General features: G+C 37.5%; 1 protein-coding gene across 9 annotated transcripts in view; it reads right to left on the bottom strand.

The window, feature by feature from the left end:
- The window catches only part of shakB (Innexin family member shaking B), a gene marked incomplete at its 3' end in the record, with an annotated part of 238,533 nt that overhangs the window by 12,566 nt on the left and 198,099 nt on the right, over nt 1-27,868 (bottom strand). Inside the window, 1 exon segment of one of the 9 annotated variants that reach the window (XM_074099132.1) lies at nt 26,691-26,770. 9 annotated transcript variants of the gene reach the window in all.

The raw sequence follows: 27,868 nt of genomic DNA, 5'->3' as shown, positions 1-27,868 counted from the left end.
TTCCAAAAAAAAAAAAAGAAAGGGCACCTACACTTTATTTTGAAAACGCCCGAATACAAGGTTTCAAATAAATCACTGTTAAGCTCATGCAGACACTTCAAAAACATTTTTCATTTTAAATCAGGAGTTAAAATCACTAACTAAGCCGATTTAAAACATATTTCAGTTATTTAATTGCACTTGACACCAATTATTGAACTAGTCCCAAACTGAGCAAAGCTCGTAATATAAATACTAGGCAACGGATAAACATACTTATATAGATAAATAAAATGTATACTTAAATACATATTAAACATCCAAGACCCGAGAACAAACATTATTAGTATTATTCATGCAAATTACTGCCCCGGCCGGAAATTTAACCCAGGACCTCAAGCATCGTAGTCAGGTTCTCTAACCACTGTGCCATCCGGTCGTCAGTCACTCGGTTCGGTGGTGAAAGCAGTCCGTGTGCGGCAGAACTTTACCGATTCGCGATTGAGTTCTCAACTCTATCGTGAGCTCGTAAAGTTTATTCCGCTTTTAGAAACCAGGTTAAGTGTACACGAACAACAAAGCTCTAGGGATGGGAAAAATCGGTTATTAAAAAAACGATTATAACATTCGCACAATGCTTGGCCCCATTCTTACACCTCTTCACCGCCCCAGTTATCCAATCGTGACAGCCAATAGAATGCCTCACACATCACTGTCATCTATATGTCGGCGGCCGATCGTAAAATCCGCCAGATCACGAAATTCCTATAGGCATATCATGAAATCGCGCCATTTCAGGATATCCCTAAAAGTTGGCCAGGCATATCACGATGTGCCTGAGAAACAATACGCATTCGTCAATATTGTATATAATATACATATATACAAGAATTGCTCATTTAAAGGTACCTATTAGATTTATCTATATAAGTATGTTTAATATATATGTATGCTTTGCTTAGTTTGGGACTAGGTCAATTGGTGTCAAGTGTCCCATGATATTTATTTATTTATTTATTTTGAGCACCTTATCTGCTCATCTACTTCCACTGCTGACTGTACATGACAATTGATAATGACGTGACAATATACACTGACCAATTTATCTGTAAATCGAAAAAATTTAATGTCATTGTCATAAAGTGTAGTATTGCTTGGTCTGATTCACAGATAAGTTGGTCAAACTGTAAGTACGTTGCCAAGATGTCAATAATATCTATTCACCTTTAGGTCACCAACCATAAGGTCGATGTGTACATAATTATTATTATATTTGACGCTATAACTGTATACAGTGTGTAGCCAGGCAGGCAGCAAGGCGTTTTTAAGGGAAGTTAATGAAACGTATTTCTGTAACTTAACCATTAAATTAATTCAATTAATAAACTAAAATTCAGACTTTGTTTAACTTTCTAATAAAATTACAATTCCCAGCAATGTACTGCAAAGTAAATTGACAAGTAATAATCAAATCTGTTGGCTGTCATTTACACTTACTTGTCAATTTACTTTGTTGCACATTGCTGGCAATCATAATTTTGTAGAAAATTAACCAAAGCGAATTTTAGTTTATTAATTTAATTAAGGCCATGGTTAAGTCAGAGGCGTCTTTACCTATAGTGCAGGGTGTGCGTTGCCCACGAGCGCAGCGGTGTTAGGGGCGCCGGCCGCGGCACTTTAAACCTATTCCATTTTGACCGCGCGCTTCCTAGATGGCGCTAAAATAATAATTGCACACGGGCGCTACGTGGGCTAAAGACGCCGCTGGGTTACAGTACTTTTATTATATTATGGTGCGGGTGACACCTGTCAACATCACAAGACTAGAGAGTCAAAGTGTCGACACTTGAGTCGATAAAACGAATAATTTATAATCTTTATCATAATTAATGTCATCGTTCATCCGATTATTACGCTAATTTTGATGAGAATATTAGTGAAATTCTAGGTTGCCACTTAAGTATGGCTAAACGGAGTTTTACTTGCAAGAATATTCGTTACTTGCCAATGAATAAGTACCGATATAATTCAAGATCCATTAGGTCCCATCACTAAAGGAGTCTCTGGTATTACATTACATGCATATTACGTTTCCTCACTTAATTGTGCTTTGAATTGAATTAATTGATTATAAAAATCTGATAGCTTAAATTTATTTCGTATAACATAGTTCTTTATATTCATATATTTTACGCCAGTCATATTCAGCCTGCAACTGAAATATACTTCCATATATTTAGACCGCAGCAACTTTTTTTGAGTAAAACGAAACGTGCATCAAGTGTCACTGTAAGTTACAGAAATACGTTACTTTAACCTCCTTAAAAAAGAGCTTGGCTGCCGGCAACACGCTGTAGACATTTATGCCCTACTGCATAACGTGAAATACAAAATGTAAATTTTAAATTATTTCAGGCCACGCAATAGTTTAATAAACTATCGTTTCACCAGATTTATTCGTTAGGCGCATGTTTTGGCAGGACTCCTGATGTTAACTAACCGTACAACGTCAATAATAACTTACAGTACATAGCCATAAATATTCTAAGTGTTTATTTGAGTCGAGGGCCTTGGGAAAGGCACGCCGCGTCGGAAGCGGGTCGGGACGCGGCCGCAGCATGAGCGGCTAGCGGATCATCATAACCTAATCCCTTTTTCACTAATCCTATTTCCTACTAATATTATAAATGTGAAAGTGTGTGAAGACGTTTGGAGGTTTGGATGTTTGTTACTCAATCACGCAATAACATGTTAACATTTGACATGCAACTTGGCGTACAGAAAGACACAGATCTACATTGAGACATGAGATACTTGATATCCCGGTAATGCGGTCCCGTGGGATAATATTTTAAGTTTAAACAAGAATAGAGGGCGCTGTCCAAGTACGGTGACGTACCGTACCTCGGCTCTCAAGATGACGTGTTAACTTCGTTTGCAATCAATAGATGGCGCTGTTCGAGCGAACGTTGTCCTTTCAAATTGTTTCTGAAACCTTTACTTATTTATTTGTTGCATTGCTATGGTAACAAAAATCGTGTAAGACACACGGTTGTCGGTTGTATATTTTAAAAAATTGCACGGGCGTAATTTACAAAATTGAGTCAAGACGGTATTAAGCTATTTCTAATGCGGGCGAAGCCGCGAGTTAAGGCTAGTTTTTTTTATATAAATTATGAGTGTAATCGACAGATTGTCCGTGTCATATCGACGTCGGTGGTCTATGCCAGTGCAAATTGTAAGTGGTTAGTGTTTTTAATGTTGTGTTATTTAAGTTCCATTGTGTGTTTTGTTTTTGTTTATTATTATTATTACTATTTTTTTTATTTGTAAGTAATTAGTTTTGTATTTTGGTTTTATTGCTTTTTGTTTATTATTTTTTAGGAAATTTTGTCGCCTTCCGTGAAGTCGCCAAGCGGTCACAGCGGAAGACCAGCGTTGGCCTACCCGGCCAACACTATGCTGAGCTGGGACCGCTTCGCGAGTTCGCATATTGTTGTTTTTTCGTTCTTTAATGTATTTTTATTATGTTTTGTGCGAATAGCGAATAAATATTTCTATTTCTATTTCTATTTCTAATTTTCTTATCTACAGCGTGCAGCGGCAGCCAGGCATTTTAAGGGAGGTTAAAGTAACATATTTCTGTAACTTAACCATGACACTAATCTAACTAATAGGTAAACTAAAATTCAGCCTTTGTTAACTTTCTAACAAAATTAATTATTAATTAAATTAATGTCATGCATGGTTCAGTTACAGAAAACGTTACTTTAACCTCCCTTCAAAAACGCCTGGCTGCCAGTAACACACTGTATAATACTTAGGTACAATCCGTAAGCTCTTAGAAAAACCTTCGGGTTTCGGGGCAAATCGGAAGGATTCGTGTAGTAGAAAATGACAATTCGTCACTACTTTGAAAAAATCTCGAATCTGAAATAAATACGTCAGCAAATTTGACCCTTCAAGATCATCGGTATTGAGATGACAGCTTTTTTCAAAGTAGCGACGAAATGTCTTTTTGACTTAGTAGCAATCCATCACGCGGAGACTGCACTTCTTGTGTTTTCATTTGGTTTTTATTGATTTATATAGAGCAGTGAAAACCACCACTTACTTATTTATTTAGTTTGTTATTTTTCGGAAATTGCTTTCCATGGGGAGTCAACTTAAACAGGGTATTTCTGTAAATAGCCAATCACGGGAAATTGTTTATAATGTACCTATATAAATATTTTGTAAAGAAGCTGAAAGTTTCAAGAAAAGTGTTGATCGTTCATATTTTAATATGGTTTAACACCAAGTTATAGAAGCAACGGTTTCGTAAAGTACATTAAAAAAATATTAAACGAAAGCAGACCAAAAAAATTCATTTGACATACCCAAGAAAAGTAGATACAGCTTGGTATAACAACAGCTCTATATACTTCCAAATAAAAGTAGTGTGTTAAAGCGGAGTGTTCTCTATTTAAATTAACGATGGAAGAATTCGAAAATGCTGATTTTGTTTTATTTGTATCATGACAAAAAGTCATATTGTATTAAAATTAGAAAAAGATAAAGAATCGTAATATTATTAGAGTAAGGTTTGTTTTGTACTGATGGTTATTCTTTACATAACTTTTTACGGTAACTTAGATTTTTTTTACAAGTTGACAACAGAACAGAACCGCATATCACGATCGCGTGTCATCGTCTATACCCGAAGCATGCTTCTTAAATCCGAAGGTTTTTTTAACAGCTCACGGAGTGAATTTAAATTGCCTTAGTTTGTGAAAGAACGGCAAGTCGCTAGTGACTTGTAGCACAGTCGACAGTGCCAAAAACGTACCGGGCGAACCTGAACCTTGGTACCTCATTAGCTGGTAAACAATAGCTCCAACTGACATTATCCCCATAATATTATAGATGCACAAATATGTAAATAAGTATGAAATTAGGTATACAAATAGTTGGCATCCCGGGAAAGGACATAGGATGACAACTCCTCAACTCTCTGACAACTGGGGGTGACAACTTATTACTCATATTTTTCTTAATCTAATAGTTACCTTTAAACGAGCAATTCTTGTGTATAATAGGCCCACCCTTCATACAAAATTACCGATTCTGCATACATTTGAGGGCCAGATGCCGCTCAGTATATATATATATATACATATAATCAGAATTTCGAAAATGGCTTCAACGATTTCGATGAAATTTGATACGTGGGGGTTGTCAAATCCAAATTCAAATGATTTATTCAGTAAATAGGCCGCAATGGGCACTTTTAAACGTCATTTTCTTAAACTACCAGCGCTTTCGGAAAGACCATCATTGCCAAGAAGAATGCGCCGCAAGAAACTTGGCAGAAAGTCATTTTTTCATAATAATATAATTACAAATAAAATACTTAAAAACTATATTATACAATTAAAGAAAAAAAATACTTACAAAAAATAATAATAAAAATACAGGGATGTATGGGTCCCTTAGTTACAATACTAAACACTAACTATATCTAAACTATATCTACGTTCAGTGGGTCGGTGTGTCGGGGATGTCAAATCGGTCTAGCTTGGTCTTATATCTGGGAATACGCTTATTATCGAGTTTTAGCCCGAGAAAAGCTCGGTCGCCCATGTACTTTTGTTTATATTACAAAAGAATCAATATCAAAGAGGTTATAAGCTCATGGAGTAAACTATTAGTTGGGTTAGGATGAATAATTAATAGTAGATTTTACAACGAGAGCATAAAACGAGCCATTTTATCCAAGACGCTCAAATAGCCACCCGAGCCGGTACGGCGAGGGTGGATAGACACGTCGAGGGGAAAAGGGGTATAACACTGCTTTTCACTTCGATGGCGAGGAAATGAAATAGCAACAGTGGGAACAATTATTCACGTACTATGTACCTTTTATTTTTTATGCATTATTATATCGACGTCTGGAATTCCTAAAACCGAAATATCGAACGGCTAAAATATCGAAAGTTCAAAATATCTACAACCGAACGATCGATAGGTATAATATGTTAATATCGAAATACAAAATATCAACCGTCAAAAAACCAAATATTAAAATATCGAAAATTGAAATTTCGTATCAGTAATCGACTTCTTCCCCTTCGGTATTATAGACATTCGATATTTAGAATTTCGACCTTAGAATCGTTCGAAATTTCAATTTTCGATATTTTAACCGTCGATATTAGGATTTTCGAAATTTCAGCATTCGATAATTGTACCGTTCGATAATTTATACTTTCGACATTTTGAATTTTGACCGTCGACGTTTTAACCTTAGATATTTTAAATTTCGATATTCAAATACGTGCCCGATGACAATGCTGTGTTATATTTGCACCGTAAGCCTTAGACCCTAACAACTGAAGCGAGCCGAAGCGAGATAGCAAACAAATAGAGCGTTAGATCATTTCTTTAAACCAGGGTTTCTCAAAGTGGGGTACGCGAACCCCTAGGGGTTCGCTATTCGACGGTAGGGGGTTCGCGACAAGGTTTACGTGATGGTGGCTGCAAGAATGGAAAGATGATTAAGATTGGTTTTTGGAGTCTTTTTGTATTTTTTATTTCAACTCCAAATTTGTTACTTGTTTGTTTGTTATTTTGTGTTGTTTCAGTTTCAGTTTGTATTTTCGTTGGCAAGATGATTCTTACCTATATTTGATATATGTTACTTACCTTTTATTATACAAGACTAAAACTATTTATAAACTAAACTATGTTACAAAAAAAAAAACGTCATCCAAATTTTCTGCCCCAGGCATTGACCCCAAGACACTGGCAGCATTACCTCTCTGAACTGTTATTCCTAATCTTTGCGAGAGGTAAGTGCCAGCCCTGGGGTCACCTGAGGCCAAAACCAGACGAGTAGATAGGTCCTTGATAAAAAAATTGTGTCTTCCGACCATGGACCCATTGTCTCGAAAGCAAGCGCTGCAAACTCATGATAGTTTGTTAAAGCTGAGTATTTGCGGCGCTTGTTTATCTGAGCCTGTTCAGCAGCCTCCCCAGCTCTGAGCGCGGTGCTCTGGATGTGAGACGCGGCAAGAGTGTCGACACACGTCGCGTCCCACACCAAAGTTTGTCCCAAAGTCCAAGGCACTAAGGTGGCACCATCCGGCTTTTTTCCGTCGTCCCTCAACAAACAATAAATAATATAGGTACATTATATTGTGATGAAGATTGAAATAAAAATAAACTTTGTTTCACCAACAGCCAATTTTATTACTATTTTGGGGGCTTGGGGTAAACTTTAACAGGGGTACGTGGAGCCATAAGTTTGAGAAACCCTGCTTTAAATCGTAAGGCGTAGAATAGCGAGGCGGTGCATCGAACTATGACTCGATAGCTATGCTTGTTGCGCGTCGCAATGCACATTGCATTCGTTGCACCGAGAAACGTTAGACTTCACAGTAAGATTTTTAAATACGGAAATATTTTTTCATTTCTCATGCGCGCAAAGTTGGTATTTATGCTGGAAGGCGACATAAAATTACTGACGTTGCCTGATAATTTTGGTTAACCTAATTAAAATTGAATGTTATTGGTTATCGGTAAGTTTAACAAAATTGTATTAGGAAGAACAAAATAGGTAGGAATGCAAGTTTTTAGGTAAGGAATAAAATAGTTATATAGTACACATTTTTGTTAGTGTGATATTTAGTTGTAATTTTAAACAAATAATTTAAAATTGCGGTAATATGCTGCATTTCTCGTATTTCTTATAATAGTACTTTTGGAAACTATAGGTCTGTAATAGTCGCATATAAAATATTTGTAACCTTGCCTTTGGGTGACTGTTTGTTTCAGAATAAATAAATAAATAATAAATATCCAAGTCCCATTAGGCCCTATAAGTAACTGAAAATTCAGGGTTCTTTAGCCATAACAAAATTACAGGATGTTGAAAATAATCTGAATGGCTTCGAGAAAAGTATGGTACGGCCGTGCCTTTGTTTTTGTTTTGCTCGACTTGGCGGGGGCACTGCCGTGCAGCCAGATTAAAAAAAACTTGCCCATGCGCATTACGGACGCGTTGAAAACTATGCGTTGTTTTGTTTTTATTTTTCAACTTTGTGTTATTATAGGTAATTGCCTGTTTTCTCACAAATGTATTGAAAAACGTCTTATGATACACGGTACCTAACTAATTTTATATAATACTTTCTATGTAATCATCATCATCATCAGCCCTAAGACGTCCACAGCTGAACAAAGGCCTCCCCCTTAGAACGCCACAATGAACAACTCGCCACTTACATCCACCGGTTTCCCGCAACTCTCACAATGTCGTCAGTCCACCAGGTGGGAGGCCTGCCAACGCTTTCTATGTATTTACTTGTATTTAAATAAGTAGACATTCTGGCAAGTTTCGTGTGTCGAATTCTTTTTGGCAACGGTGGTGTTTCCGAAAGCGCTGGTATAAAAAAGTGACAAGTAAATGAGCTCTTTGCGGCTAATTTGCAGATAGTAATTCTGAAGAGCACTAGGCATGTAGGTACAGTCGAGTTCAGAAACTTGTGAGCAAAAATTTGATCAAAAATATCTGAACACGCTTCTACACCGTTAACAATAGAGTCGTGTTCAGATATTTATAACCCCCGACGCATAAAGAGGGGAGTTATAAGTTTGACCGCTATGTGTGTCTGTCTGTGGCACCGTAACTCTTAAACAGATATCCTAACCCTGCCGTCGCTTTATGTTTTTGAAATAATCATGTATGTTAGGAAGAACATATGTGATTTTCCCACTAACGTCGATAAGCCAAAGGCTACTAGAAACACAGGGAAGCTTAAAGTTCCATTTTACAGACTGGCTAAAACCAAAAAGTCTTTTCTGGGAAATTGCATACGTTTTTATAATAAAATTCCAAAAAATATTATAAATGAAACGGATACAAAATTCAGATCTATTGTCAAGAAGACATTAATATCAAAGGCGTATTATAAAGTTAATGATTATATCATGGACAGGGATATTTGGAAATAATTCCGATCCGCATTAGCGATCCCTTTAAATAGCGAACCTACTGTGTTAAAAATAAAGTTGTGTTAAATACTTGTGATGTATACATATCATTTAATAATATTGTAAATCTGTTTTAAAAAAATATATATACCTCGTTGAGTTTCTTGCCGGATTCTTCTCAGCAGAGGTTTTTCCGAACCGGTGGTAGATTTTTTTTTTTGACATTCATAAGTGCTTGTTATAGCCTAAATTGAATAAAGATATTTTGACTTTTGACTTTGACTTTGAACAAGTGGACCGATTTGAATGTAGTTTTTTTATTTAGAAGCAGGGTTTCTAGCGATGGTTCTTAGACATGTTGCATCAAAATCGGTTCAACTTTGAAGTGACAAAGCCGCGGGTTTTTCAACTTTTTGTTGGTAATGCAAGTTAAGCACTTAAGTCATGAAATGCCAGTTCCTCAGAGTGATTAAATGGCTACGTTCCGGTTTGATTTCGGCTTATTTTTACTTACCGGATCCTCGTTTAATGGTGAGTTAAAGTTTAATGCTGCGATTAAACTGATCGGGCAGCGATCGCGGCGGGTTCCTTCCCAGAAGTTGCTTTATTGGCACCGGGGGAACAGACCACACGTGGCTGATGGAACGTGCGTTTAAAATAAAGCGAGATAAACAATCCATAGTGTAACTTATATGTATAACATATTTTCAAGGTGTCAAATAGGCATGGACCATTTTTTTTTCTTTCCTTTATTTGGCTGCAGCTGAAAATCAGCGCTGTGGTTCCGTACCTCAGCATTGCTGAGCTGCTAGCCCTTTTGGCTAGCTATAAGTTTACTTTAAGTACTTAAACATTAAGTTATGTACCTGATATATGTTACTTACATACTTATATTGCCGAATAAACTTTTTCTTTCTTTCTTTCGAGGGTTGCGTGGTCAAACCCAATGACTGGTTAGATCATTTGCCTAACATCGTAATTTTCTAGTAGCAAAATTTACGGTCGCGTATTTTCCTATTCTTAATTAACACCAGTCACTTATTCCTTACATGATTTTTCTTTCTTTATACTGAAGCTTATTTTCAAAATCGCTATTTTCCCCATTTTAATCGACACAGAAAAACATAAGTAGGTTTAGGTTATGTTTAGTTTACATCGGCTAGAAGGGCCAAAACTATAATCCACGCCAAAATCACATCCAAAATTATTAATTCACGCCAGCTGTTCAGCCTCGCAGCATATTCGATGGAAATTTCAGACAATCCGTTCCTTAATCAAAGGAAAGCTCGAAGACAGGCTTCAATGCGTCAGCCACTTATATATAGACCGCTCTTTTAACATCAACTGCAGAGTCTGTCCTCCCTACCGAGATCGGGTAGCTAAATGCAGTTGCAGGGCGTTGAACCCTGTGTATTGCGATTGAGTATAAATACAAGATTTATAGGCACTCGCTAAGCCCACCAGGGTATCATATACGCTAAAAATATCGACTGGACATCTGCACATCAAAGTTAAATTAACAGCCTCAATTTAAACCTTCATGAAAAATCGTGTTGCATTACATTGCAGTGCTCGGTTGACCACAGGGCCGTTTTAGGTCATGCGGGGCCCTTTTGGAAAGTAAAGAAAGATTTTTCTTATTAGTCAGTTGCTCTGAATATGCTATTTTATTTATTGCACACACACATCAAATATATATACTCATAAAAAGTAGGTTTGATTATGACACAGGCTTAAGAAATTTCTTTTGAAAATATCTTCTATTGTAACTTTTTATTTTGTCAGATTAAAATAGAAACAAAGTGAATATATCTACTATCAGGAGGCCTCCTGTCCTGAGCTGGTAGCGTTTTAGTTAACCAATTAATTGACCAAACAATTGTATGTAAGTAAAATTACATGTATACAATACAATGACTCTTTATTGTACACCAGAAATAGTAAGCGATACAGAAAACAGGTACACAGAAAGAAAATTACAAGGTAAACAATAGGCGGCCTTATCGCTTAAGAGCGAACTCTTCCAGGCATCCTTTATATATATATAATCAGAATCTCGGAAACGGCTCCAACAATTTCGATGAAATTTGGTAAGTAGGGGTTTTCGGGGATGACAAATCGATCTAGCTTGATCTTTATCTCTGGGAAAACGCCTATTATCGAGTTTTCACCCGAGCCAAGCTCGGTCGCCCAGGTAACATTTATATGAGTATCTTAGGCGACGTTACCATGGCAACAAGGTACACTAAGCAGTTGACTGACCCATATTCTCACGTCTAGTCCTATCGTAGCTGCGTAGAAATACGTCAATACGTATAACCAATACCCATAATTTATGAGCACTAGCCGGATTAGAACCTGTGCCCCGGGGATCGCACGCCTTGCACAATGGCACCTTATCTAAATGACTGCTGTGAAATATCCCCTTTGTACAGGCGTGGTGGCAAATTTAGGGAGATTTTTGAGTCTAGATTATTTATGCTCTAAAAATACACATTAGGTATACACCAAAAAAATCTACTCATTACATTAGGTACATAATTTATGATGATTTGAGATAAACCGGCGTAACCCAACTATGGTTTATATCAATCCAATTTATGACAAGTGTAAACAAAGACGCCATTGACCCGACCATAGACATTTAGTGATGTAAAAAACTAGAACTAGTGCAAAATAATTCATCGGTTCAGTAAATCGATTAATTTATTAATTGAATTTTTCAAAGTATTTTTGTCTATTTTATTATTTACACTACTTGATTGAATTCCAAAGACTATTTATTCAATTATAAAAGCAGTCAATCATCCCAGCCTATATACGTCCCATTGCTGGGCACAGGCCTCCTCTCAGAACAAGAGGGCTTGGGCCATAGTTCTCACGCGGGCCCAGTGCGGATTGGGAACTTCACACGCACCATTGAATTGCTTCGCAGGTTTGTGCAGGTTTCCTCACGATGTTTTCCTTCACCGCATAGCTCGTGGCAAATTTCAAATGTAATTCCGCACATGAATTTCGAAAAACTCAGAGGTGCGAGCCGGGGTTTGAACCCACGACCCTCTGTTTGAGAGGCGATAGGTCAAACTACTAGGCCACCACGGCTCTTAATATTAAAGACACGAATTATAGATGAATGTGTTATTGATTCGATCCGGTGCGTGTTTATGCAAGAATTTTGATAAAATCGGTTTGTTTACACTTTTTATAAATTCGATTGATATAAACTCTACCACCATTTTGCCCTGAAATTTTAAAGCATTTCAATAAATCGACAGCACAATGTCCAACGTCAAACACAACTAGACGCTGGCGCTGGCGCATTACAGCTTTTGTTTGTTTGATTGTCCAACACGTCAGTTATCAGCGACCATAAAAGATCGTAGATATTTTATTGTGGTCCGTGTACACTGTATAAACATGCCTTGACATGTTGATGGCAATGACGTAACTTAATAAGATGATGTAGATTAACGAAATGTTAATGAATATAAATTAGTTTTTGTCCCAATTTTCATTTTTATATTGTATTTCGATCAAATTTATGAAAAGTGTAAACAAAGACGCCATTTATCCGACCACAGACATTCAATGATGTGAAAACCTAGAACCTATTGCAAAATAATTAATCTGTTCAGTAATCGATTAATTTATTAATTGAATAGATCAAGCATTTTTGTCTATTTTATTATTTACAATACTTGAGTTCATTCCAAAGACTGTTTATTCAATTATAAAAGCAGTTACTATTTTTTAATTTTAAGGAAAGTAAATAAAAATCGTTTATCCATCCGCACATTAATCGATTTTTAAAATGTCATATTTTCCACCATCTCTACGCTAGTCTATGCTACTACAGATTATACACATGTTTCAATCAAGAAATAACATCAGATTTTGACGAAGATTTCTCAAATGAAAAATAAATATTGAAATCAAGTGAATTTTGGTGAAAAAAGTGATAAGACATCTAGTTAAAAGACACGAATTATAGATAAATGTGTTATTGATTCGATCCAGTGGGTGTTTATACAAGAATTTTGATGAAATCGGTTTGTTTACACTTTTGATAAATTGGATAGTACAAGCTTTCTTATAACCTAAAGACGTACTGTCTAACGCCCAGCGCTCGGGATCGCGTTCACCTGTCTCTTTCTCCCCTCATCCTATGCCGTTGACAGAAAGAAGTAGTGAGAACGATTGCGATTCCAAGTGCGTTAGATATTAAGGCACTTAAACAATTTCTTTGCTCACCCGCGACCTTATAATAATAATAATAAATTCATTTATTTCGGGCAACTTGGCCCATACAGTAAATACCTTACAGACTAACATACATATTTATAATCAATATTTCAAACTAATTTGGTGACAAAACGGCGTGACCCCGTTGAGTCACGTTGAGTGAGTTGAGTTGATTATGATAGTTACGTTTATGCAAGATATGCGTGTTCATGCAGTTCCTCCACCTCCACACTGTAGGAACACACACAAATCACACAAACCCTCTATCACCGCACCACCACACTACACCGCGCGTTTCGAACTCAACCAGAGCTAATCTAAAGAGCACGACACCCGTACACCATTCTACCAGATGTTAGACTAACATAGTAGTTAGTTGGCATTATTTTTATGAAATTACAAACTGAAATATAGATGCACAGAAAAACCAGAAAAATAAGACCAGCACTGGGAATCGAACCCAGGTCCTCGGCATTCCGTGCCGCGTGCTATACCGCTACAGCACTGCTGGGCAGCTGGAATTGAAATAAAAAATACAAAAAGATTCCAAAAAACCAATCTTAATTATTTTTATGATTTTGTAAATTTAGACCTATCACTTTGTCTGGATACCTACCATTTGATTACCATCGTTCATCCACCATTGCATCTCGTATTTAGTTTTCTATAATTTTTACCGTACAACGGCAAATCCTACTAGACACGGCAAAATTGCTCTCCGACGGACAGAGCCATATTTAAAAAAAAAACTAAATAAGTAACCTTGAATTTGCACATGATGTGCACATATCCTTAGGTAGCCTAAGCCTATTTCACGCGATAGTGTGTACACAGCGTTACAAAGATGGCCGTCTCATTATGTATGACCACGTACTGCAGTAACTTTAACTAAGACCTGGCTAATTAGTAGTAAAAGTACAGGTAGAAATTACTCATTAAATATTAAAAAGTTAGGGGACTAAAGCGCTTTTACTTGCGACACTTTACACACTAACGTAATTTTTTTAATAAAAAATAAAAGATTTGAAAAAATAAAAACTAATAAATTAATAATGAATGTCAAATTGTACTTACATATCATGAAAATTTGCACTTTAAAGTTGAATATTTCGCAAACAAATCACTGAATTGAAAAATCGTCTTAGCAAACCCCTAATGGTTTTAAAAGACCTATCCAACGGCACACTAGGGTTGAATGAGAAAAAAACCCACTTTAGGTACGTATGGGAGGTACCCTTTATTGTACCATTTTGTCGGAATAGTTAACATATATATATCCCTGCAAAATTACAGCTTTCTAGCACTGATAGTCCCTGAGCAAAGCCGCGGACGGACGGACAGACAGACACACATGGCGAAACTATAAGGGTTTCGTTTTTGCCATTTTGGCTCCGGAACCCTAAAAATGGTACCTACTAGGCCTCTCGACGGCCAGTAACAATTTAAGAGTTTTTTTTATGTCACAAACAAATCTCTTTACGAATCCGCCTCAAACTTGACCGGTGTTCATCAAACGCGGGTACAGACTTTATCTGCCCATTATCATGAAGATACCACCGATATTTCCGAGTGCATTGATCATGAGAATGTCAACGAGGTCTCAAACCGCTTTGTCATCCACAAATCGATTGTTCAATATTTAAACCGCCCCTGCACCAAGCGGGAGCGGAAAGCGTTTTTTGTCTTCTTTGGGAGGCCGAGACGCTGTCCGCGTAGTAATCTCAGAGCAATCGCAATGAAAATGAAAATAAATGTTCATGTAGGAGGGCTACTAAGAAATTCGACTATAGAAGTTCGTATCGTACCGTCCCTCTCATTCTCGTATTAAATAATATAAGCGTAAGCGGGACGGCAAGATACGAAGTTAGAATTTTGCACTTCGTAGTAGTTATAGAGTCTGCTCCTCCACGTCCACACAAATCAACCGAACCCAAGTATGACCACCAAAACACTGACACGTTTCGAACTCAACCAGAGTTCATCCTCAGAGCAACAAAACCATTCACCATGCTATCAGATGTCAGTCAATCTGGTAGCGTGAACGTGTTAGGTACTCTGAGGATGAATTCTGGTAAAGTTCGAAACAAGTCTAGTATGGTGGTGGTGATAGTTGGCTTTGTGGGTTCTTACAGTGATTAGGTGGAGGAGCTGCATGAACACGCATTTGTTGCATAGATGTACAGTCGAGTTCATAAACTTGTGAGCAAAAATTTGATCAAAAATATCTTAACACGACTCTATTGTTAACGGCGTAGAAGCGTGTTCAGATATTTTTAATCTTTTTGCTCACAAGTTTATGTACTCGACTGTACAGAACGCTGATCAAAGTAATTGTTTATGATAGTTCATTGATATGAACCTCCGCAAAGTAATTTTATTTTTAGGGTTCCGTACCCAAAGGGTGCCAACGGAATCCTATTCCTGAGACTCCGCAGTCTATCTGTCTGTCCTTCCGTCTGCCACAGGGCTCTATCTCTTGAGTCGTAATAAATAATTACACAATTATTTTTTTACAGATTATGTGCTCGTATTACTGTGGCCGCTATAACAACAAATACTAAATCAGAATAAAATAAACATTTAAGGGGGGCTCCCATACAACAAACGTGATTGTTTTGCCGTTTTTTGCTTGATATTAATAACGTTATCAGGTAGACGCTTGAAATATTCATGGAATCTTTAGTTGTACCATCAGCCAAATAAATGGTCTACCAATTTTTAAACAAGTTCCTATCAAATGAATATGTCGCTAAAGCACATAATATATAATAGTACTAACGTACAGAATGGCCACGCTCCGCCCCGCACGCGTATTTTGTACGGCGTGGCCGCCGTGTGGCTAAAGTCGAACTTTCGAGTTGACAGACACGTCTATTGGCATTATTGTTTTGTGACATGCAAACGATTATCAACTTTAGGGTGGCAGACCATGTGGTCTACATGTGTTTGGCTGATGGTACAATCACTTTAAAGATATAATTAAAATAAAATAAATATTTAAGGGGGGCACCCATACAACAAATATGTTTTTTTGCCGTTTTTTTTGCTAAAGTCTAATGTACGGAACCCTTCGTGCGCGAGTGCGACTCGCACTTGGACGGTTTTGTTACCTATTTCTTTAATGCCTAACGTCTCTCAGATTTGCATGATAGGTGCTGATTTTAGGCACTCGAGCACCGATCTATATAGATGTAAATTTGAAGAGTTCTTAAGGTTTTTGCTTAGGTCTTGATGACACCTAAAGTAGGGGTTGAAAGTTGGGTAAAGTTTAGAAGTTAATGTGGGATAGAGGTCTAGTCAAAATCAAAGTCAAGGTCAAAATATCTTTATTCAATTTAGGATAAACTAGCACATGAATGTCAAAAAATCTACCACCGGTTCGGAAAAACCTCTGTTGAGAAGAATCCGGCAAGAAACTCAACGTGGTATATTTTTTTAAACAGATTTACAATATTATTAAATGTATTTTTAACACAGTAGGTTCGCTATTTGAAGGGATCGCTAATGCGGATCGGAATTATTTCCAAATATCCCTGTCCATGATGTAATCATTAACTTTATAATACGCCTTAGATATTAATGTCTTCTTGATAGATCTGAATTTTGTAGCTTATAGCTTTCAATATACGGTCATGATCGTTAATTCGGGACCTCAAGTTCGAATATATGTAATTTTGGGCATTTGTGTATATTTAAGGAGACTCCCATGCAGCAAACGTGACTTATTTGCCGTTTTTTTGCAAATGTCTAATGTGGTATAGATAATGCCTGATAGATAGTGATTTTTAGTTTAGTTTTGTATCGAAAGATGTCGCTATCTCGTATTAATGAAAAGCTGAATCGCGCTGTTAAGATTTTTCCGGCAGCCTATAAAAGGGCTGTCAAACATATTAAAATTGTCATTTCCCAAGCAACCGTGGTTTTAGTAACACGTGCGTTCTACGTTCAAACAGTAGGGAACACTTCGTGCGCGCGTCCGACTCGCACGTGTCACTGGCAACCCCGTTTTTTTCTAAGTAGCACCCCGTCGTGAACATTAGCTAGAACGCGGCGGTATCGTGTTGCAGTGGCAATAGAATATCAAATGAGCGGCCCGCTACGTTTTTATTCACTGTTGCACCATTTGCCAAGTTTTCGAGAAAGAAAACACATTTGTTGGCGAACTACCGCCGCACGTGTTGTTATAGACTTTGCCCGTGGATTCGCTTGGATAGAAAAGGGAGTTTGACTGAATTCTCAAGGGATACACCAAAAATTAAGTTAAAGACAAAGCACTTATAATGACAATTAACAAAAAAGTAAAACCGACTCCAAAAAAATAAAAAAATAACAAAAAAATGGAACCGACTACAAAACCCTTAAAAATATTTTTCTAGGTAAGTAGGTACCTACTAGCTCGAAGTCGGTGCCTCAGCACGAGTCAGCAGGAGTGGGACAATTCACAATAGTCGTCTACCTCACCTACATACTATGGGTTTCAATCCCTCCTGCTGGGTCGTGCTGAGTCACCGACTTCGAGCTAGTAGGTACCTACTTACCTAGAAAAATATTTTCAAGGGTTTTGTAGTCGGTTCCATTTTTTTGTTATTTTTTTATTTTTTTGGAGTCGGTTTTACTTTTTTGTTAAAATTTTTCTTTATTTATCACTTTTTAGTGATTTGTAGCCAAAGAACATCTCACAACGATTCCATTAAGCTCAAACACGACTTAGTTACGTTGTTTTATAACAGAGTTCCGTTGCCTACCTTCTGGCTTCAGCATCAGATCAGTTCGAAAGAATCATTAACTTAAAGCTTCTTCTTAGTTGCTTATCTAGGTAAGTATATTAATCATGATAATTTAAATTTAACCCGTGCAATACTTGTTATTGATAGTAGTAGTTCCGTTGGTCAAATCTGGTCTTCATCATCAGTTCCACTTCACCAAATTATGATTTGCAAGAGCAAATGCACGAGTTACTGCTAAATATATCCAAATTACCATAGGTATCCCTACAATATTTGAAGAGTTCCCTCGATTTCCTTAAGATCCGATCATCAGATCCTAATTTGCTGCTTATGGGACCTAATTGAAAGCATTCCTAGACGAACTCAAAAAAAATTTTTCAAATCGGTTCATAAATGACGGAGTTCTGAGGTAACAAACATTAAAAAAAAAAAAAAAATACAACCGAATTGATAACCTCCTCCTTTTTTGAAGTCGGTTAAAAAATTACGCAGGTCCGGAAAATCCCCGGTTAAAATTAATTGTCATAATATGGATTCGCATAATAGATTTGGCATAACATTTAGCTGACATAATAATTAAAAAGCATAACGCGTTGGGTGTTTAAGACATTAAGTTTAGGACATGTGAAGACGGACCTTGGGTGGGTGTCTTTCTAAATTTGGAAAATTCTCTGTTGAAAATAATCCGGCAAGCAAGAGGTACATATCAAAGTCAAAGTCAAAATGTCTTTATTCAATTTCGGCTATAACAAGCACTTATAAGCTCTCCATTTCTTCCGTGGATGTCGTAAGAGGCGACTGAGGATATAGGTTAAGGTATACCGTAGGCGACAGGCTAGCAACCTGTCACTATTGTACCGTTTTTGTCAAACTTAAAACCTAAAATTGCTAAAAGTGGCTCCGAAGCGGTAACGTTTAATAAATACACTGTATCCCTTTTTTATAGATTTACAACGTTATTTAATGATTTATATCACAATTATTTAACACAATAGACTCGCTTTGAAGTAAGAATTATTTCCAAATATCCCTGTGTTTTTTTTTATTCAAATGGATGGCAAACGAGCAAGTGGGTCTCCTGATGGTAAGAGATCACCACCGCCCATAAACATCTGTAATACCAGGGTTATTGCAGATGCGTTGCCAACCTAGAGGCCTAAGATGGAATACCTCAAGTGCCAGTAATTTCACCGGCTGTCTTACTCTCCACGCCGAAACACAACAGTGCAAGCACTGCTGCTTCACGGCAGGATTAGCGAGCAAGATGGTGGTAGCAATCCGGGCGGACCTTGCACAAGGTCCTACCACCTGTGTGTGTCCCTGTGTTTATAATATTAGTAGGATGAAGTCCGGTAAGCCTGGTATTCGGAAATATTTTACAAGGTCAGTTTATTTCTTCCCCAAAAAATACAGGATATTATAGTGCGCATCGCGAACCAGTATTTTATTATACTTACCGCGAACAATAGGTAAAATAAGTTTTTGTTAAAATAGTAGATTGTACAACAAGAGCATAAAACGAGCCATTTTACCCGAGGCGTTCATATAGCCACGTCGAGGGGAAAATGGGTTTAATGCTGGAGTTTTACACTGCTTTTCACTTCGATGGCGAGGAAATGAAATAGCAACAGTGGAAACAATGATTCACTTTCTATGTTCCTTTTATTTTTTTATGCATTATTATAATAATTCCATTATTTTAATTTTACTGATTTATCATGATTGATTTGATCGATTTTTAGTTTTATATAAATTAAAAAATATTTAAAAAATATACAGAAACTTTTTTGTTTGTGGCTGTTGACACCTGATTACCTTGGTCTTGAGTTGGCATTAGACGAAGATTTTATTTTATGCACTAGAGCATAAAAAGTCATTTTATGTCGCCTAGATACAGCATAAACACGAAATTTACGAGCATGAAAAGTGAAAATTAAATTTGTAAAACAAGATTTTTTGCTGACTGTACTTTTTGTTGACTGTACTTACATTGTCATCCAAACTACATTTCCGTACCAAATTTCAAGTCGTTGCCATTAACCGCTGAGGAGTTCTGTTCTGCGGAGACGATCTTGGTCAGACTACCAGGATGTCACTACCAGAGTATTGTCACCAGACATAAGTATGCCAAATTTCAAGTCAATCGGACCACTGGAAGTGGGTCGAATTTTGGACGCTAAACAAACAAATTAATAAATAAATAAACATACCTACACGGCGAGCTAAAGAAAAGCTTGTAATAATATTGTAAATATATCCACCAGACAAAAGCTCACCAGAATCCTCTTTTTAAAACCCGAATAAAATTCACATTAGTTCATTTCATCGCGGACTAAAAGCAGTGCAAAATAACCACGTTAGCACAGAACTCGAAACGCATAATTTTGTTTCATTTGGAAACAAAACTGACTTGGAAATAAAACTGGCATTTGGTATGCTCAAGCCAAAAGAAAATCAACCAAGTGTGGGTCGGTCTTTCGGCTTAAAACTAGCTTTTACCCGCGGCTTGCCCCGCGTGGAATTCGGTAATCGCGCGCTGTTCCCTCGGGAACTGTGCATTTTTCCGGGATAAAAGTAGCCTATGTCTTTCTCTGGCCCATAAACTATGTCTGCCAAAAATCACGTCGATCCGTCGCTCCGTTCCGATGTGAAAGACGGACAAACTTACAAACACACACACTTTCGCATTTATAATATTAGTATAGTATGTATACTAGCTGTTGACCGGGACTCCATCCGCGTTAAATTCATTTATCGCGGGAGACTATACAATTTTCCGGGATTAAAACTATCCTATGTCCTTCCCCAGGACTCAAACTATCTGTATACCGAATCTTATCGCAATCGGTTCAGTGGTTTCAACGTGAAGGAGTAACAAACAAATAAACAGACTTACATACTTTCGCTTTTATAATATTAGTGTGATTTGTGAATATCCAGTGTTAGCAGAGGGCCCTCTCCGAAGCAAAATGTGCGCCATGTATGGCCATTTTTGATGCTTACTACATAGAAAGAAAAAAAAAATATAAGAACTACCTTCATAGGTATCAAATTTCAAGTTTCTAGGACAACCGGAAATACCCTATAGGTTTTCGGTTACAGCAATTTGTATGGAAACACCTTTATTAATACTGACTATCCGAGGAAGAGTTAATTGTTGACTGTTTTTCTTTTTCATTTTGACTCAAAAGTTTTTCTAAGCTCTTTGGGTTGTTTTGGGACAACTTTTTAGTGTAGCTGGTTGCCATGGTAACAACCGCTAATAATCATTTGTTCGTTTTTAAAGAATATAAAAGTCTATCACTAATAATTATTGGAGTAGACACATTAACTTACATATTAAGAAAAGTACTATCAGACCAAATTTTTAATTTACATTCAATTTTTATGGAGTAATCGAGAAAAACTAACAAAAATGCAAGGTTCCCAGCTAAGCAGGTATAAACGCTCTTAAAGCTGGATTCGCCCATGGTTTTATTCTCGAGCTATCTAGGTACATACTATACTATATACTCGTACCAAATGTCACCCTAATCCGTACTTAGCGTAAAAAATACCTACCAATACAATTTTTATCCGTGCCCCAAGTGTCCCGGCAACAAATTTTGTAGAAATCGGCTACAGCGCCATCTAGCGTAAGCAACACGTACCGGAAGAGACAAAGACCTTACAACAAGACATAACACTGTAAATTGGGTCGCCTCGTAAGGTCGGCCCAATTGTGGATGCTAATCGGTCGATATTAGAGCTCAAGAGATAACGACTGTTGTACTTTTTTATTCCAATGGCACTGGGTTAGGGAGCGGTTCTGTTGGCGCGGCTTTAAGACTGAGAAAAGTGGTGTTGCTCGCAAATATTTTTTACCTGACTACCCAAAGAAAAGTTATGCTTTTCGAGCATATGTACGAGTTGGACAGGAATTGGAAAGGGCTATGGAAAAGGCTATGCTCGGAGTTTCTCTGAAAGATAGAATTCGTAACGAAGTGATCCGACAGAGAACCAAAGTTATCGACATAGCCCACCGCATTAGCACGCTGAAGTGGCAATGGGCCGGCCATATAACCCGAAGAACCGATAACCGTTGGGGTAGACGAGTTCTTGAGTGGAGACCACGGATCGGCAAACGTAGCGTAGGACGTCCTCAGACTCGGTGGCGCGATGATCTTCGCAGGGCGGCTGGCAAGAGCTGGATGAGAGTGGCCGAGGATCGTGCTCAGTGGCGTGCCATGAGAGAGGCCTATGTCCAGCAGAGGACGAACATAGGCTGATGTTGATGATGTAAGAGTTGGTAGTTACAGTCAAGGAAACTGAATCACGTTTTTTTTTGAACGCAGTGTTGCTATTAGCCTCAGACGGAGAGAGGGCGAGCTGCCAGATGGGCTCAGCAAGTGAGAATTTTATCTTAGTATGCCAAAAGGGGCATAGGGTATATAATATTCAAAATGGCTTATGGGTTCCCTGCCTAATAGCAGCGATCTAGAAGATATTTATTTTGTAAATGTAGGTTTTTAGGTTTAGAATAAGTTAGTTTTAGGGGCTGTCTCACCACCCATTGATTAATTTTATTTGACGGATAAATGTGATGAACTATTCGAACAAAACAAACAAAGACGGCATCACATTAATCCGGCAAATAAATTTAATCAATGGATAGTGAAACAGGGGTTTGTGTTTTTGCAATTACGTATTTGTAGGTAGGTAGGTACGTATATCGTGTGTTAAGAAATATTATATAAGTATTGTTTTTTAAACCACGCATTTTTATATAGGAGAAGGTAAATGAGCATGTGGGTCACCTGATAGGATGCAATCTCCGCAGCCCATGATCACCCGCAAGACGAGGGGTATCACATGTGCGTTGCCGGTCCTTCGAGAGACTGATAGGCTCGTTTTTTAAAGATCCCTAAATTGTACCGCTCCAGAAATGCAGTCCCAGGAAGCTGGCTCCACATTTTTGTCGTGCGTGGAAAAGAGTTACGGTGACAGTGTTAGATTGTCAGACATCAGCGTTTATTTAATCGCAAAGTCGCGCCAAAGGAACTTTGCGGCGCCCAGGAGCATTAGTATGTGAACCATTTGCATAGATTCCGCTCGGATTCGCTTGACTTGTAAACAAGGTTGGAGCCGGGGCCTGAGCCGCGGAATCACCCCCACCAGCTCCAAAAGGGGTTAAGTAAAATGACAGCATAAGTTTATTGTTTGCGGTAGTTGACACCAAACATTAAAATGGTTCACCCTCACTAGACCGAATATCACAAAAGCTAATTTCACTAGGCATACCAACGTTAGTATAATTTATTATTAGTTGATATATTAGCCCTAATATCGTGACAGCTAAACTTGTATGTCCGAATTGATTACTAGACCTAAAGTTTTACATCCTAATGGTTACTTGTACTAAACATTAAATGCTCTAATATTACTAAAACTAATAATGATTATTCCTAATGATTAATAGACCTAAAGTTATGAACCCTAATGTTTACTTGTACTAAATATTTAATGCTCTAATATTTTTTAAACTTATAATGATTATTCCTAAAGATTAATAGAGTTAAAGTTATGAACCCTAATGTTTACTGGTCCAAAAAAGAAATAAAATTCGTGTGAGCGAGCGAAGCGAGCGAGCAAGACGGTTTGGAGAAGAAGCGACTTAGATAGGTTAGGTTCAGAAGGCTACGGCGGGAGCGAAGCGGAGCGTAGCTCCCGCCTTAGCCTTCGATGTTAGGTTTTTTTATAGCAGCCAAGATAACTCACACTAGGAAAGTAGGTTGGATGGATGCCATTTAATATGTTGCTAAAGTAAGGTGTTCCAATCAATACATTTGACGAAAATAAATGTTTTAGCTTTTTGATGTTAGGGCTAGTGAAATTAGGTACAACATAAATTCGGAATACTAAAATTAGGGCTAACGAATAGTTAGGAAAATTAAAAATTCGGTTTTTTGATTTTAGGGCTAGTGAAATTAAATATAACGTAAATTCGGAATTCTAAAATTAGGGCTAATTTATAGTTAGGAAAATTAAAAATTCGGCTTTCTCATTTTAAGGCTAGTGAAATTAGTGGTAGTGAAAATAGGATTAAAAATTTTCGGGCTACCATCCTCAGAAAATAATATCTGAATGATTCCAAATAGTCTCTATCACTTTTGAAATAAGAGTTTCCGCTGTTCCTTGTTCTGTTTTGCAATGTCGGCACGTGTTCATTATAATTGTGAACAGTACTCTTGGATTTGAATATAGTTATAGTCATGTGGGGTAAACGTACACTTACTGCGTACGGTTACCCCACATGACTCTAATGACATATCTTCAAAATAATTATGGTCCTTCGAGCCGGATTTGAACCAGCGTTACTTTGCGGAGGGAGCTCCATATCAGTGGACAATTTGCTCACCCGGGACCTTTAAGATAGCTATGTGTTTGTGCAAGCAACAAATGTGTTCATACGCTCCTCCACTGCAAGAACACACACACATCATTCATACACACCCAACTATCACCTCTCCAATATAAACCACATCTTAACTGAGCCTGACTTGTTCCCAACTCCAGATTCAACTTTTTTAGGGTTCCGTAGTTACTTAACTATGAACCCTTATAGTTTCGCCATGCCTGTCTGTCTATCTGTCAGTCTGACTGTTTGTCCGCGGCTAAACTCAGAGACCGTTAGTACTAGAAAGCTGTAATTTTGACATGAATATACTCGTACATATCAGTAACGCTATAGTGTGAGGTATCGTTGGATAGTTCTTTTAAAACTATTAGGTGTTGTGAAGACGATTTTTCGATTCAGGGATCTGTTTGCGAAATATTCAACTTTAAAGTGCAAATTTTCATTAAAATCGAGCGTCCCCCCCTCGTCTAAAATCTAAGCTGATAGTAGGGATGGATGATAGTAGGGTATATCATATTTACAAGGAAATGATAACGGCTAAGATTGCTTGAGAATTATTACTAGTTTAAGAGTAAATAGCAGCCTAAGGTATAAAATATACCTTAACTTGGAAGCTTCCGTACACGATAAGAAATCCTCAGAAAAATATTACTTATTTTTTTCGTGATGGCTACGGGACCCTATCTTGGGCGTGTCCGACACTCTCTTGGTCTACTTTTTTCTAGCTACGTCCTCTTGATGCTAAACAGCGAAATTGTGTCGTTAGATGGTGTTTTAAAAAGTTAATAGGTATTCGTTCCTTTTCTAATTAAATTTATTTAATTGGCGAAGCGGGAAGGGATCTTGGGGCATACAAAAAGCGCAGTTTTTTAGGCGTGGTGTGTATAGATAGTGGATGTTACAACGTAAAGTTAGTTTATAGAATAACTACTAAAATATGCAATACAAGTTCAGTTTGGGATTAGATTTTTTGGTGTGAATTGTCCCATGATATTTATTTATTTAGGTACTAGCTGCTGCCCGCGACTCCGTAAGTTTACGTCTTATTCTCAGACCTACCGAATATACATTACCGTACCGTATATATTGTACCATTTCTTCCGTAAATTTCAAGTCGCTGCCATTAACCGCTGAGGAGTTCTGTTCTGCGGAGACGATCTTGGTCAGACTACCAGGATGTCACTACCAGATTATTGTATTGTCACCAGATTTACATAACCTAGTTTTTTTTTCTGACAAGGCAACGACCGGCTAATTATCCACTATTAATTAGTTCCCTGTTCGCGTACGGAGGCTATTAAACACACCGATTAATAATTGAACTCGATCCAACAGTTTGTTCGAGGTTATTGCAGAAAATTCCATATTTTATGAAACCTAGTAATGGTAGTTCAGCGGTGTTAATAAAAATGTCCACTAATGAGGGCTATCGCGTATGAATTCGCCGCTAGAGGCGCTAGTGTAGCGTGAGGTCTCCGAAATGTCAAAATCTCATAGTTTTTGGGTGAGCTACGCGGGTTTATTTATAATTAGAATAATTTTGTGAATATTTTGCAATATCTGAAATTAATTATGGCAAATATCCGTTCCGGGGCAATGAATGTATGTATTTTGAGACAGTTTTGTCTTTCGGAAACCTTTGTCCTCCCTTTTTTCCGAACAAAACGGGGACTATGCAACACTGTGCTCGATATTTTTATGGTACGGTTTTAAGGTGTATTAAATATAATTTTAATCTAAACTTTGTTTTCACGCCCGTAATAAATAACAGACTTTCAAAACCATACTTAAAAACCTCACGCAACAGTGCGCCATCTAGTGAGACAAAAAACGATAGCCCTCATTGGGATTGTCTAAAAAAATACTACTGCTTGTTAATTTTTTTTTTGTATTGAAATTCAATTATAAGAAACTAATTGCAATATTTTTTCAAATAAATTGTTGACTTTTGGACGATGACGTCATAGTTTATACTAGTTCTGCCAGACCAATGCTTGTTTCATAGGTTTGATCAGTACTGTTGAGCACCAGCATTATTTTTTATCTGTGGCAAAGACGTAGACTGTCATTAGCTAGTGTCAATGTCATGTCATTTTTTCGTCAAAATAATGTGATTTTTTATTAATGAAAAATGAGGATTCAATTTGTAGCATTCGAACATGGCGGCATACAGTCCAGGTTAAAGATTCATTTGAATACCTTGTCACTAAGCCTTCTGATAATTTTAAACAAAAGTTCATCCAGGAAGCGCCAGCGAAAAGATAAGTAGTACCTAAAGTTTTAGTTTTTTTCGAGTGGAAACCACCAAAAAGAAATTAGAATCAATACGCTAGCATCCCACCTTTAAGTAAAATAAAAAAAAATGTACTTACATAGCTATAATAAGCAAAGACTGGCGCTGTGGCTTGCGATGCGGGTCCATCTGTAATACCAGGATAGCGTTAGCGAATCATCCTGTAGACGGAAGTGGTTGCAGATTATAGCCAGAGTTGTTTAAAAAACATCCTCTATATAACTTTAATTGCATAACTACAACCACATACGGTAAAATTTGAATTCGCTTGCGCTGCTAAAATATATAAAAGGAGCTTCCAATTTCGTGATGGGAATAGACTATAGACTTACTGTCAAAAGAGTAACGGATGGAAGTACACCCAAGCAAGGTGAGCGAGAGGGACAAAACATTCGCACGGCAGCAGTATCGCAAGCCACAACGCCAGCTTATTATAACTAGAACACGGAATATCAAGGGTTCCGTGAAAGTCTGAAAAAAAGAACAATGTTAGAACAATTTAACTTGAGGATCGTCCTTGCGGCCTACGATAGATGGCGCGGGTGCACTGGGTAGGCGCACGTCTTTGGGCGCGTGTTCAGGTTAGCGCTGCTTATACTAGACTGGCCTGCGAAAGCTGTCCACGACAAACGGCGGCAAATTTAAAAAATATATGTTTTTATGACGTTAAATATAGTAGTACCCAGGTGGAGTGACCCATTTAACCGAGATATTTCTGGCGCTCGAACGAAGTGAGAGGCCATGTTACGAGGGAAATGGGTAACTTCACCCGAGTTAGACACTCTACTTTTCATTTCGACTGTGAGGAAAGTAAAATACGACAAAAAAATTGAAAAATAATTAATTGAATATACTTATATCCAACCCCCAACGGTACCTTTTCGACCTGGCCACTTGCCACGGCCGACTATAAATAAAAACGAGTTTGGTCACGACCAGGGCATAATTGGAGGTTGAACGCCGAACGAAGAAGTTGGACCTTTATTACTTATTCTTTCACATTTCACGAATGACTTCCATCTCTTTCTTAACCTAACTAAAGAAAGAGATGGAATATGTTCGTGACGTTAAATAAAGATCAAATTTCTTGTTTCAAACGGATGTTCGGCGTTCAACCTCCAGTAATGTATATAAACTCCTTGGTCACGAGTTCACGACGTGCATCTAGTTAGCCATGCCGAAACGTGAAAAAAAAAGTGTCATTGACGTAACTCAATTATCTTCGACTCAGTGGCTAATCGAAAAATTAAAAAAAAA

This window comes from Choristoneura fumiferana, chromosome Z, assembly GCF_025370935.1.
Source record: "Choristoneura fumiferana chromosome Z, NRCan_CFum_1, whole genome shotgun sequence".
Classification (NCBI taxonomy): domain Eukaryota; kingdom Metazoa; phylum Arthropoda; class Insecta; order Lepidoptera; family Tortricidae; genus Choristoneura; species Choristoneura fumiferana.
The sequence above is the reverse complement of the archived record's forward strand: the minus strand, read 5'-3'. Positions and strand labels throughout refer to the sequence as shown.